Source organism: Zonotrichia leucophrys, chromosome 1 (assembly GCF_028769735.1).
Source record: "Zonotrichia leucophrys gambelii isolate GWCS_2022_RI chromosome 1, RI_Zleu_2.0, whole genome shotgun sequence".
NCBI classification, from domain to species: domain Eukaryota; kingdom Metazoa; phylum Chordata; class Aves; order Passeriformes; family Passerellidae; genus Zonotrichia; species Zonotrichia leucophrys.
The window spans coordinates 14,853,062-14,865,883 of record NC_088169.1 but is presented as its reverse complement, the minus strand read 5'-3'; the positions used below and the strand labels follow the sequence as shown (position 1 = coordinate 14,865,883).

The window sequence follows — 12,822 nt, the reverse complement described above, 5'->3', positions numbered from 1 at the left end:
AGTATACATTTGTTTCAGGGGCTTTTGCAAGCTGAATGAACTCAAATTGCCAGAACATCTTGTGTGTTTCTTCCCAACTGTAGATGCTATAAAGCAAATCCTAGCAATTAATGAGTAAATTTCAAAAAAGCTTGAAGTTGCTTTCAGTGGAAAATCAAATGTTTGAAAAATTTTTTTCAGTGATCAGCTCCCTGATGACATAAAACTGATCTGGAAATCTCACAAGCACTGTCACTGCAAGGTCAGCAATTCAAGCCTGCGATGCCACAAAGACGGCTCACGATACCTTGAGGGCTGCTCCTGACAGTAGAAAATGAAGATGTAAAAGAAAAAAGGCATCCTCAGAGTTGGGTAGAAACAAAATTTCTCCATCTATTATGAAAACAGTGGCCCAAGAAACCAGAGACATCCAAAAGTGTCCCACCTGAGAGGCAAACCCTTCCATTTGCATTCATAGTTTTTTAGATACCAGAGCAGTCAGAGAAGAAAGTTAGAAGTATCAGAGATACTAAAAACTTCTGACAATTTTCTTCACATTCACAAATTTAATCACTGAGGAATCAATAATTCACAAATTCTGATATTTGTGATGAATATGCTGAACATGCTGGAATTTACCCAGTTCTGACTTTCAGAGCTGCTGCCTTTTGACTTTGAGATGAAACTGTAAGTAATCAAAATACCAGATACTACTGCATAAATGTGTGCAAGTATCTCAGTGAATCTTTTGGAAACAGGGAATGGATACTGATTGAATTCATTAGGATAAGAATTCCAAAATATATTGGAATCCTCTAGAAATTGCTCTCTGTGCTCAAAAGCCTTGTGTTCCAGCTGCTGTTTTGTGGAGCCTAGATGAAAGGAATGCTTTATCCTGGGCCTAAGTCAGCACCTTAAGGGGTTCCCTCCCTAACACAGGGGTCCTAACTGAGGCTATAATTCTTTTGTGGCAATTATGTTTTATATGAAAAGGAACTTGTTTTATACAGTTCACTTATGCCCAGAAGTAGAAACCTCACTCGTTTTGTGATCATTTTCAGAAGCAGTGTACCTGAAGATGGCACATTTGGAAATGGCATTATTTCATATTGCTGCAGAGCAGCAATTGGCACCCCAGCCTATAAAAGATACTACTCAAACAATATAAAATAGCCAACACCCACAAGAAGAAATAGAGTTCTCTTCTATCCCAAAATATACCTCTGCAGAGTACCTGTTATATTGCACTTAATCTAATTTACTAAAGGAGAGATGAATCCCCTTGCTGCAATCAAGCTATTTTTAAAAAAGAGATTGGTGGTGATTCAGCTGAATGGTGACTAAACCACTGACAAATTTCCCCTGTCAGCTTGTGTGTATAAAAAGATGCTTTGCTGGAATGTATCATCTGCAGATACCACTGTCTTTTTGGACTGGTGGGGAGTTTTCCAGTCAAACTATACAATTTTAATTATTATTTAAAATTATATGCATATTAAGCTTGTAGCACATTTCAGAGAGGCATCAGGTCATACAATTGAGCTGTACTGGGTTTGCATTACTGGGAGTGGCTCCTGTGGGCAGTTTCCAGAAGCTTTCCCCAAGTCCAACAGAGCCAATTCCAGCTGGCTACAAGACAGACCCACCACAGGAGAGAGACTGTGTGGGAGGAACAGCTCTGCAGACTCTGGAGCCATTTGTGGAGGACTGTCTCCCATAGAAGGGACTCCCCACCGGAGCAGCAGTGAAGAGTCATTCCCTGAGGAGGGAAGAGTGGCTGAGACAAGCTCTGACCACAGACTTCATTCCCCGTCCCCTGGACCACTGGATGAGGGGAAGGTAGAGAAAACCAGGAGTGAAATTATGCCTGGAAAGAAGGGAGAAGTAGGGAAAGATGTTTCCAAGATATGGATTTATTGCTCATTATCCTACTCTGATTTAATTGGTAACTAATTAAACTAACTTCCCCAAGCTGAGTCTGTTTTGCCCGTGACAGTAAGTGGTGAGTGATCTCTCCTCATCCTTATCTCCATCCAAAAGTCTTTCACTGTATTTTGTCTCCCCTGTCCAGCTGAGGAGGGGAGTGACAGTGGCTTCAGTGGCTCCCTGGTGTCCAGCCAGCATCAACCCACCACACAACAGAGAGAATTTGAAACAGATCTTGCACGAGATCATTAGCTGAAACTGCTTGTTTAATTTACTTTATCTGAGCTGAATGTATCTTCAGAAAGGATAAACAGAGATACATTCCAATGAACAGGAAAGCAGAGTCATCCCCCATTCTGAATGTTACTCTGCAACTCAAAAGATGCAAGGTTGAGTTCTTGCTTTCTATGAGCTGCTGCCTTTGGCAGGTACAGGATTACATCTACGGACTAGGGATGACTCTGATGCCTCCTACAGCTCTTCCTACCTGCAAACTTCCAGTTAATATAGCAGAGTAAGGAGGGGAAAAGGAGAGTTCTTCATTTACATCACCAGTGAGAAAGAAATTAAATCCGTAAAATAAACTAAACCAGAAGTGGAGTTGAGAAACAACTATTACAGTCCCTTGAGCAGGGCACCTAATTACTCTATAGCTCCTTTGGAAACTGCCTTCCAGGGACTATAGCAGAAGCTCATGCTCATGACATTTATCAGGATGTAAGTTTGGAATATAATAATCTTGGCAGTTCACTAGCGGGTTTGCTTGGTCCTGAAAAACTGATTTCCTAGGAAATTACTTTTTAAGATCTACCTGTAGTTCTGTCTGGTTTCTCTGATGATTTACAAGACTAGATAACCTGTTTTCTCGCCATGGTGAGAACAAGTCTTAGAGAGCACAGATGAATGTTTGTCCTTGTCTTCACCTTGACTTCAAATCTCACAGTTTATTCAGTGAAAATTGTTACACATTTAATTAGCTATTTTGTTGATGCTGAGTTAAAGACAGTTTAGTAAATAGTCTGTCTATTATTTCTATCCTCATAAGTCAATAATGAAAATTATGTCACTCACAGGACAGCATATGCAAATAAACGTGCATATGATAGACTGAAAGCAGAATTCACTGGCATCTAATAGGTGTTTAATTGCTTTGGAGTGCTACTAAAAAGCAATATTATTAGGATGTTTTTCTTGCAAATGGGTTTTAGAAGCATATGGTCAGTGCTGTATAATTGCAGGCTTATAATTAAAACTAAATAGGTTAGAAATTACAAGGTAGAAGAAAATAAAAGCTCAGCAGCAAGTATATGTATGGCTAACCATGGATAAGTGCGTGCTGCGTGGTGCTTGTGGGTGCACCTAAATGCTGTTCTCCAGCACTACACCTGCCAGGAATTACCATTATGGCTTAGGAGGAACTGTGGCTGTCTAAGGAGACCTCAGGGAAATGAATTCTTAGCTGGGGCTGACATGAGTACAGATTAACCAATTAAGGCACCTGTATCAATATAAGCATCCTGACTCACTGTTTAATGGGATAATTGGAATTCTGTAGAGGAAATAAAGTTGATTACAGGGATCAAACAGAGTGAAAGCTTTCTAAGCATTCGTCTCTTGCTTGTGACAAGTTGTAGCTTATGAGGCTGCTGACATTAATGCCTAAAGTTTTAGCTTTCATATTTTTCAGATTTTGTACTGCCTTAGTGTATAACTCTGAATTTCATATAAAATGTTAGCAAGTTCTCTTTACAGTTTAGTTAGACAAAACAATCCTTTTCCAGCCAAGAACCAAGGATACCATCACAGCTTCAGGCCCAAAAAGTAGAAACAACAGAGAATTGAGGAGAGCAGTCTGGGAGGATGGGACTTCATAACCCAAATCTGTAATTGGACAATTAACCCCAACATGTGAGTGGACCAAAACTTACAAAAGTGTGAGAACTCAGGACCTGTCATCCATCTTGGGTGCAGCCATAGCCAGGCTCTTGTACTGCCCAAGGTGTGTCCTTTGAAGACCTCTCAATAAACACCTACTTTATTCCTTTAACACTGTCTGGCCTCTGTTCCAGGGAGCCTCTTTAGGTGTCATCATGGAACAAATAGCAGTATGGGCAGTAAAAGGTCAGGTCATTACTTTTCAGTGCTTACAAAAAATTGTGCACATGCTATGAAGAAATATACAAAGGTCTGTGTGTTTACCAATAGAGATGAAATCTATATTCCAACTTTTTGTATGTATCTGAATTCCCAGAATGTTTTGGTTTTACCTGATGAATTGTTCTTAGTATAAAGCAATTCAGCAGATTTTCCCATCATCTTACATGCATCTATAAATCAATTTACAATACAATGTGTCTACCCCATGGTTTTGATGGGTGGATTTGCCCATGAAAGCATATGATGAACAGATGGTGGAAGAGAAAAAGTCAAAGAGATGAGGGGCTAGTTGGGGTATTCAATCCAAAGAAATAAGATGCGGATGATTTACTCTCTATAAACAGAAGACAAACTGATCTCCAGAGAGAAGGAAGAATGGAAATAAATTCACTGTATTCTCAGGAAGTAATCTATCACAAAAGGTCAGCATGCCTTTATGTTTGAAGAAGAAAATGAAAAGGCATCTGTGGCTTATTGTGTCCAAATGTATTATTTCCTTTGAAGGATTCAAAATATTTTTGTCCAACGGAAACTGAGGCCTATGTAACTTCTCTTACATGTTTCTGAAGAGTAGTCTGGTTATTTAAGAGAAAAAAAGAAAATCAAGTACAATAAAAGACCTCGCAATATTTTTTCTTCATGTGTCAGATGAAAGTTTTGGGTGTACAAGACTTGTCATATTTTATCTGGAATATCAACTGAGAAAAAATAAAGAACACCTAATGCTTTATTTATTTATTCACATTCTCCCCCCCCTTTTTTTTTCCATTCCTGCATCTTCAAAGGACTCCAGCTGTAATGATCTGTATTTCTCAGGATGCAGATATTCCATTGGTATAGAATGAGAATCTTACTGTTCAGTTTTGAAACTGCAGGAGCAGCTGGGGACCATGAAATCAAATAAGGGGCAGTACTAGAACTCTTCATAGGCTACAGAAATTTGAAAGGCAAAGATCTTCTGTTTGAGGAATTTAAAACCATTTCCTTTCAGTTAAAAATGTCCAACCATCCTGTTCCAATTTAATGGAATCCTGGCATTTTAAAATTTTACCCAATTTTACATCAAAGCCCAAGATGAAAAAGGATGGAAATTCTCTATTAAATAACAGAAATTCTCTATTCCATAATGACTGACATTGCCTAGAACACAGAGCACACCATAATGTTATTGAAATGAATAAAATAAATGAGTACTCTGCAAGCTCCAGAACACATAATGAAATGAAAAATAATGAAACATATAATGAAACACAAAAGTCCATCAAATTTATTATTTTCTATAATGAGAGTCTACCCACCTTATCAAACTTCTGTGATAAAATTTGCCCCTTCTGGGCCTGATGAGTTTTGCAAATGGTGCAAATGAAACAATTCTTATCCAGCATTAACCACACAGAGGAAAAGTGCACACTGACCAAAAATAAGGACATTCAGAAATTCTTTAAATGAAACCACATTGAATGAGCCATTAGGATCCTTCTGTAAAAGAAAATTAGGAGGACAGTCACATTAGGACAAAAAGATGACCTTAAAATACGCACTTTCTGTAAGCCTAGGATGAAGTTAGTGTCTCAGCAGATACCAAATTCTGCTTTGAAATATGTTTATTGACCTGTAACTTATGCAAGCAGGAAGACTCAAAGGTAATTGACAAGAGAGAGAAAGAAGCAATATGCTGTTGAGTGTACCCTGAGCTGTTTTCTCACCACAAAACTCTCCAATACATGTATGCCTTGTAATTAAATATTGTATAAAATTCTTGCTGAATACGATTACCATGGCTTTCAGATATATCTCTCCTGGAAGACCTCAAGAAAACAACAACAACAAAATAACAAAAGCAAAAAAAAAAAAACCACAAACAAAAACCCCAAAACAAAAAAACAAAAACAAAACAAAAGAAAACCAAAACAAAACCCAAACCAACAACAGCAAAAAAATCCAAACCAAAAACCCCCAGGCATAATAAAAACAATGTATTCTGCTCTTAGTATTTAATATAGTAGAAGGTAAAGTATACTTTTTGTTGCCACTTGCAGCAACAACGCTAACAGCAGCATGTGATTAGGAGTCTGAAGTCTCTCCTTCATCTGAGATTGCTTTCTGAAATCAAATTCAGGCAGAGAGAAAAGGAGAAACAAACAAGTTTACTGCAGCTCTGCAGTAGCAAATAATCAAGATAACTACTTGAGGAACATAAAGTAAAGCACCAGATTCTTCAAATGATATGATAATTGAAACACAGGTGTTGAATATCCAGTTATGTGCAGATCTCTCTCCTCTCAGAGAATGGAAAGGGCACAGAAGGATTTAGCCTGAGATGAACAACAATGCAAGGGAAAAAAAAAGAGTCAGTCTGTGAACTGGAGGACAAATCTATCTCAACCTAAAATTTGTCATTGGCTGTGTTGTACAGGCAGTCTGTTCAAACACATGACAAATGACGCTGCTATTCATAGAGCAGGCATAGCACAGGTTGCTACAATCTAAATTGTTACCAATAGTGTCCCATGCACCAAGAAATGTCATGCATTCAGCTGTAGAGCACCACAGGCTGAAGGTGTGTATAAGAGGAAATTTCAGTTATAGTTTTATAGTAAAAATTATCCAATAGCTAGCTATATTCAACTAATCTTTATGATTAACAAAACCCAAAAAGCAAAAAAATCCAAAACAAAAAACAAACAAACAAACAACTCCCCCCCCCCAAAAAAAAACCCACAAAAAACCACAACAAAAAAAAACCCTCCAACCGTTGAGGCTTTTAGCACCTCTTTGCAGTTGCACTGCATTTCAGGAAATGAGAAATATTGAATCTCTGGTAATAAGGAAGCAATATTTTGTTTTGATATCCAAATGCTCCACATCAGTCCTTGATTTGCACAGCTCTGAAAAAAAGGGTGCATCTTCAACTTATTTGTAGTCCCCTACTGTCTTTTTAAATATATTTCAAGAAGGGGACAGAGTGTCTAGCCAATGAGTTGTACTGTATGCATAAAAATATGTGGATAATAATGTTCTTCTTCATACAGCTTCATGGAGAATCCTGGCCTCAGGCCAAACAACTGCAAAAGCAAAGCTTTTTCCCCTCAGCATTTCAGCAAAGTGCACGTAATACATCTTTAAGTAAATTAGTGTTATAACAGGTTTCCACTGATCCATCTTGAAGAGTCAAATGAGAACTAAAAATAGATGCTGTTTTCAATTTCCCCTGAGCACCAAAATGATTTGAAATCCTCCCTTGCCACAGGAAACAAACAGATAAAACCTCTAAATTTGGCAGTGATTCAGTAAATATATGTGCCTATTTCAGTATTTAAATCCAGGAGCCAAGGAACTCTTTATTAGAGAAGGATTTGCAACACATCCAATAAAGGTAGGGAGCAAGTGTGACTCTCCAAGAAACCCCTTCTTCTGTAGTCAGATGCTTTGTGGCATTTGCAAAGGAAAGCTCAGCTCAGAGCATGCAGCAGATGCCAAAGCCACCTCTGCAGAGAGGTGCAGAACATGTAAACAGCCACACACCATAACCATTCCTAAACTTAAAGGGATTGGCAAAGCAGAGTGAAGATATGATCAGATACTATTCATTGGAATAAACAGGCTAAAAAATAGATCATAATTTCACCTTGAATTACGAAAAGGGGAAACCCTCCTATTTGGAAAATTCCTGCAGAATGGCAAAGTCATTGAATCAGTAACAAACACAGCAAGTATTTGGAAGCAGAAGAGCCCTTGGCTTTAGGGCTGAGGGGATTACATGCAGTTTTTCAAGTAAATACTCCTGGATTTGTCTGAGATAAGTGATTGTATTTTCAAAAATGGAAACAAGATGATCTCATTTAAAGGTTTAGTACTTCCTTAAAATATTTATGTAAAAAAGTGGTCCCTGGCAAGGAGATTTGGATGTGTGGAAGGAGAGGACAAAAAGTAGAAACAGTAACTCAGCATTCAGCTCAATTTTAGCACATACTTTTCTAAAAAGGATAAAATCATAGTGTATGATTTCATAGATACAGTTGAGATCAAATCTCTGAAAGAAGATTTCACTGAATGTACTTGACTGGCATAAACCAGGCTATGTCTAATTTTGCTAAAAACAGATGCATGTTAAGTTATTTTTCTTAATGCCCGTTAATAGAATTGGCATCGAGTAACAAAAATTGATGACTTTTTGTATCATTGTCCCAAATGTGATGTTCTGTTTGTTTTTCAGCAAGGCATGTGTATAACACTCAGCCCAGTGGCAGTGTAAGGAGGTAGCACGATTATCATGACATTAAACTAATTAAGATTGGCCTGAAGAAAGCCAAGGGTGCCCTCTTCTCCAGCTCTGTAAAACAAAAGGAACGGGGAGAACAAGGGAAATATTAATCACAGTTTATATAAGAAGTGCTTGATTTTGCTCTGGAATTGCAGCTGAATAAAGTGAAAGGAGAGAAAGGGAAAGTATTTCTTGGTCCATAGAAAAATAACAAATGGGGTGTTAATTGGCAAGTGTTTAAAGGGCTGGTTCTAATCAGGGTAAATGGGCTTGTTTTTCCAACACTGGGTCCCACATCAAAACAACAAGAAACAATTGAAAAAATCTTTGATGAAGAAGGCAAGAGGAAGTGGGTTGTCACCAGCTGCTCGAAGACAAAATCCTCCAACAAATGTGTAGCAGCAGATGCTGTGTGAAGCACAGGGAATGTAAATGCACATGAGTCATCCCATAAGCTTAGGGGGACAAGCTGCAGGCCAGATCCTGGGGGCAAAGACTTTTTTGACTTTAACCATCTCCCCACTTCCTTTGTACTTTGTTCAAGTAGACAGTATATTTTTTTGGAAATTTGTTTTTCATCCCTTTTAAAGAGCCCTGAGCAGAAGGAGAGTTTCTTACATAAATATTATTCCTTGGGCCCATGGCATCAAAACAAGGAGATGGTCCAGCATCATTGTCTGTCCAGCAGGTAGAAGAGTTTAAAGCATTTCCCCCTTTCCCCTCTTTTTTAAGGTTCATGATAATGATAAAAATTGTTAAAAGGATCATTTTTATAATTTCCAGCATTTCACTATTTATTTTACACTTCAGTTTCATAACCTGGCACACTGGAAAAGGACAGAAAATTGGCATAGCAGCAAAACTAGAAGAGCTACCTGCTGTTTTTGTGCAGAGATAATCCTAAGGATACCATCTCAGGCTGGTTGCCTCTGGGCAGAGGGATAAGACCTTCCAAAAGTTGAAGTATGATGGAACTTGAAATGAAAGTGACAGAAGGATGCTCTCCAGGAGTTTTCAATAAAATCCTGTTTCTCTAAAAGAAATAGCAAGAAAGAGACAGAGGGAGGAGTCCCAGACTCAGCTCTTGCCTTGGCTGTCCCAGCTGTATATATTTAGGTATTCTCATACTCTAGTCATTATAAAACACACACTGATTTGCACAATTCCATAATCTTATAAGAAAATAGGTCATTGGGGATTATCAAATTCTCATCCATTTAATTTCAAAATTCTTTTCTTGTTTTCCCCCAGCAACACCAAGGTCTCATATGGAGAGGAAAAAATGGATTTAGCAGAAGACTTTGCATGGAGGTGGATCTACATTTTGAATCCATTTTTATGTTTGATGCTGCCATGCTCCACTGTGACAGATTCTGAGGATTCCCTCCTGCCAGTTACCCTCCAGGCAGCCATCCCCAATTTCTCCACTGAATTCATGCTACTTAACATGTCACAAACAAGCAGAGGCTTTTTGTGCTTTAAAGGGGAACTCCAGAGCTGACTGGAAACAGTGATTTAATTTTGTGAAAATATGATGATATTTTGATATTAGAACATACTGATATGCGATCTGTCCTGGTTTAAAGAAAACAAAAAACAACAAAAAGGAGTGAGGAGGAGTGAGGAGGATGGGCCCTCAATAGCCAGTGGTGCAGATATTTGGAAATTCATCCACGCCACAAGGGACACTGCAGGAATATCAAGTCAGTGGGGAAACAATGACACTCTGAGCTGCATTGGGCGATGTTTTTCAGGCTCCATTGGGGTAATGCTGTGAACCTGGTGGAACCTGAAACATACACCTGCAGACTCTATCTGTGGTCAGGAGAAGCATGTAAGATTATAGTTTTCTTTGGAATATTTTATCTGCAAAGCTACTTTTTAAGAAACAGAATACTCCAAACACATTTGTACCTGATCTCAGGAAGGAGGGTTGAGGATTGGGCTTTGCCACGTCTCACTGCAGAGCACAGGTGGGAGCCAAGCATTAGCAAATCCTTCTTCTGGACCTGGGCAAATTTAGCAGGAAAGGAATAAAATTAGATCCTGCTGCCCTTTATCCCTTGTTTTCCATCCCTTGTTTGCTACACATGGCGGAAAGAAACTGCATTATATGTGATCCAAGCCAGATTCTTCTCCAGGCTCATATGTGTCCACTTCTACTAATTGTGTTTCCCATGGTGGTAATAGGGACCTCACTGTGAGAAGGGATGGGACAGCACAGGGCAGCCTGTCAGCACACAGCCCTGGGAGCCAAACCATGCCATGAATCTATAGCTAATGGTGCCTGGCTCCTCAGTGATGAGAGTGGACCACAGAGCAGCTACTGTATTTCCAAGGGAGGGAAATCCAGCCTGACTTGGTTTTGTCATAAGTGATTAGATTTTATAGTGTGCTTATGTACTTCTCCTAATCAAATTAGCATGTTGGCTCAAAATCAGCCTAGCAGAAAACCTCTCATTTCCTTACCCATTCTGCTTCATTTATCACCTGGAATTACCAAAGTTTTGAGATTTTCTTTTCTCTCTGCTGGGCCCAGTTCTTCTTAGCTTATAAAATTTGAAACATTCATCGCCCAAGGTTGCAAGAGCAATGAATATTTATAATCCCATCTTCCCAGCACACTCAGAGGTGTCTCACAGTGTGACTTCATATTAGAAATGTCCCACCTGGGGGGATCACTCAGAAAAACACAGATTACAAATCTGTACAACATAGAACAAGGTCAGTGCCCAAATTATGGGAATTATCACCTTAAAAAAGGTTGCGTATCTGATGATGCACTGCCCCAACACTGATTTATAGGTGCTGTACTAGTGACTCTCCCCTGTGAAGACAGAATTTCAGCTATTAAGTTACAACATTATTCCCTGGTTCTTTTCTCAAGGCTTCTTATGAATCAGCTGCAAATTGCATAATGCACTCCTCTCACCCTTTACAAAGGTAGCCCCTATCTCCAACAGCAGGAAATGAAAAAAGGGTTTCTCACCTGGCTTCAGAGTCCAGGGAAATATTATAGTTTAAAGAACATAGCAACTAGTGACAAAACACAGGCAGGACTATGACGATGAGAACTGCTTAGAAAATACTGCAAATGAAACTTCCTGACCCTGCAGGCACCTTCTGTTAATTCACTGCAAATATGGGTCTTCTTCTAGGCAGAGGCCATACTCTAAAAAACCCAACCCCCATCCCATTCATCTCCAAAAATGCAATTAAAGCTTAATGTTAATTCAGATTATTTTCCTATTCAAGACAGAGCTATGAGGATTACAGTCAGTTTTAACACTTGTCAGGAAAATATGGTTCCTTCCACTTTGCAGACAGGCAATTAACGCTCAGCAGCAGCACTGAAATTAGAAACTATCTAGAGGCCATTTTAGGCCAAGAAAGTTTTGCCATTGATTTTAATGCATCAAGATATAACGTATTCTCCAGTATCATGCCCTTTCCTATTTTTCCCAAACTTTGGTTGAACCATTAAATTGAAGCCTGCCCTGTAAATCCCATAAGCTATTAATGTAGTTCCCTTAGCTGGAAGATAGATTAATGACCTGAGACTTCTGTAGAATATTTGCTACTTCAGTGCAAATTAATATCATATTTTATCCTCATTTTATACCCACATCCAGCACTTCCTTCTGCAAAGGATACCAGAAGGAGCTGATTATTTAAATGCCAAGATTCTAAATCTTATCTTCAAATTTTTAATCAAGCTGTTAAACATGAGTCTTAAATTGCTGCATTTCCATTTTTCATACTTCTCTCACCTCATTTTTCATGATAAGAACAACTAAAAAATTAAGCACATAGATGTGTTTAGGAGGGGTTTTTTAATACTAATGAAGTTTTTTAAATGCTTTATGTTTTTCAGGACTCTGTTCTCCTCCACACATTGGGCTGGGACTAAATTAAAATGTCTTTCACTTCACCCAGGTCTAAGTTCTCCATTTTAAAATGAGTAGTTTTAAATTTTCTAGGTATCAAATGCTATCCTGCCAATAATGATTTTGTCCACAGTCTCTGATTTTTTATGTATTTTTAATTAAATTACCAATTCTTATTCCACTGCCTAAAATAATATTGTTTGCTAAACAAATTTCTCTGCTGATGAATGCAATTTCTGGAGAAAGCAAAATCATGAAAACCTGAAAATTGCTTGAGACACATGTTTAGTTCTAGAAAACTCAGGTCAGGCCTCCTTTCTGTAGGAATTAAAATTTATGGCAAAGTCTCCAGTTCCTCAGGCAAGCACATCAAGCTATTAGAAGAAATAAAAGAAGCAGAAGTGGGGGAAAAGACAACGTGGCTATCTCTTACTATTCCTTCTTGCCAGCACACTAAAAAAGTTTGGCCTTTATTTTTAAACAGTAAAACTAGGTCGAAACTTTAAACTTACAGAAAAATTTTTATTTCTATACTTCAAACCCTCAATAATAATATTACTAATAATAAAAGGAAAAATGCTACGAAAATCACAGAAAACAAACAGCAGT

General features: G+C 38.4%; 1 long non-coding RNA gene across 7 annotated transcripts in view; it reads right to left on the bottom strand.

The window, feature by feature from the left end:
• Positions 1–12,822, bottom strand: part of LOC135445204 (uncharacterized) — a 305,400-nt gene that overhangs the window by 116,961 nt on the left and 175,617 nt on the right. For 6 of the 7 annotated variants that reach the window (XR_010439482.1, XR_010439483.1, XR_010439477.1 and 3 more), the window contains 3 exons: positions 10,241–10,335; positions 9,202–9,359; positions 5,361–5,541 (listed from right to left, as the gene is read on the bottom strand). This is a non-coding gene — a long non-coding RNA (uncharacterized LOC135445204). The remainder of the gene's footprint in view (positions 1–5,360; positions 5,542–9,201; positions 9,360–10,240; positions 10,336–12,822) is intronic. The other variant, XR_010439485.1, reaches the window with a different exon arrangement.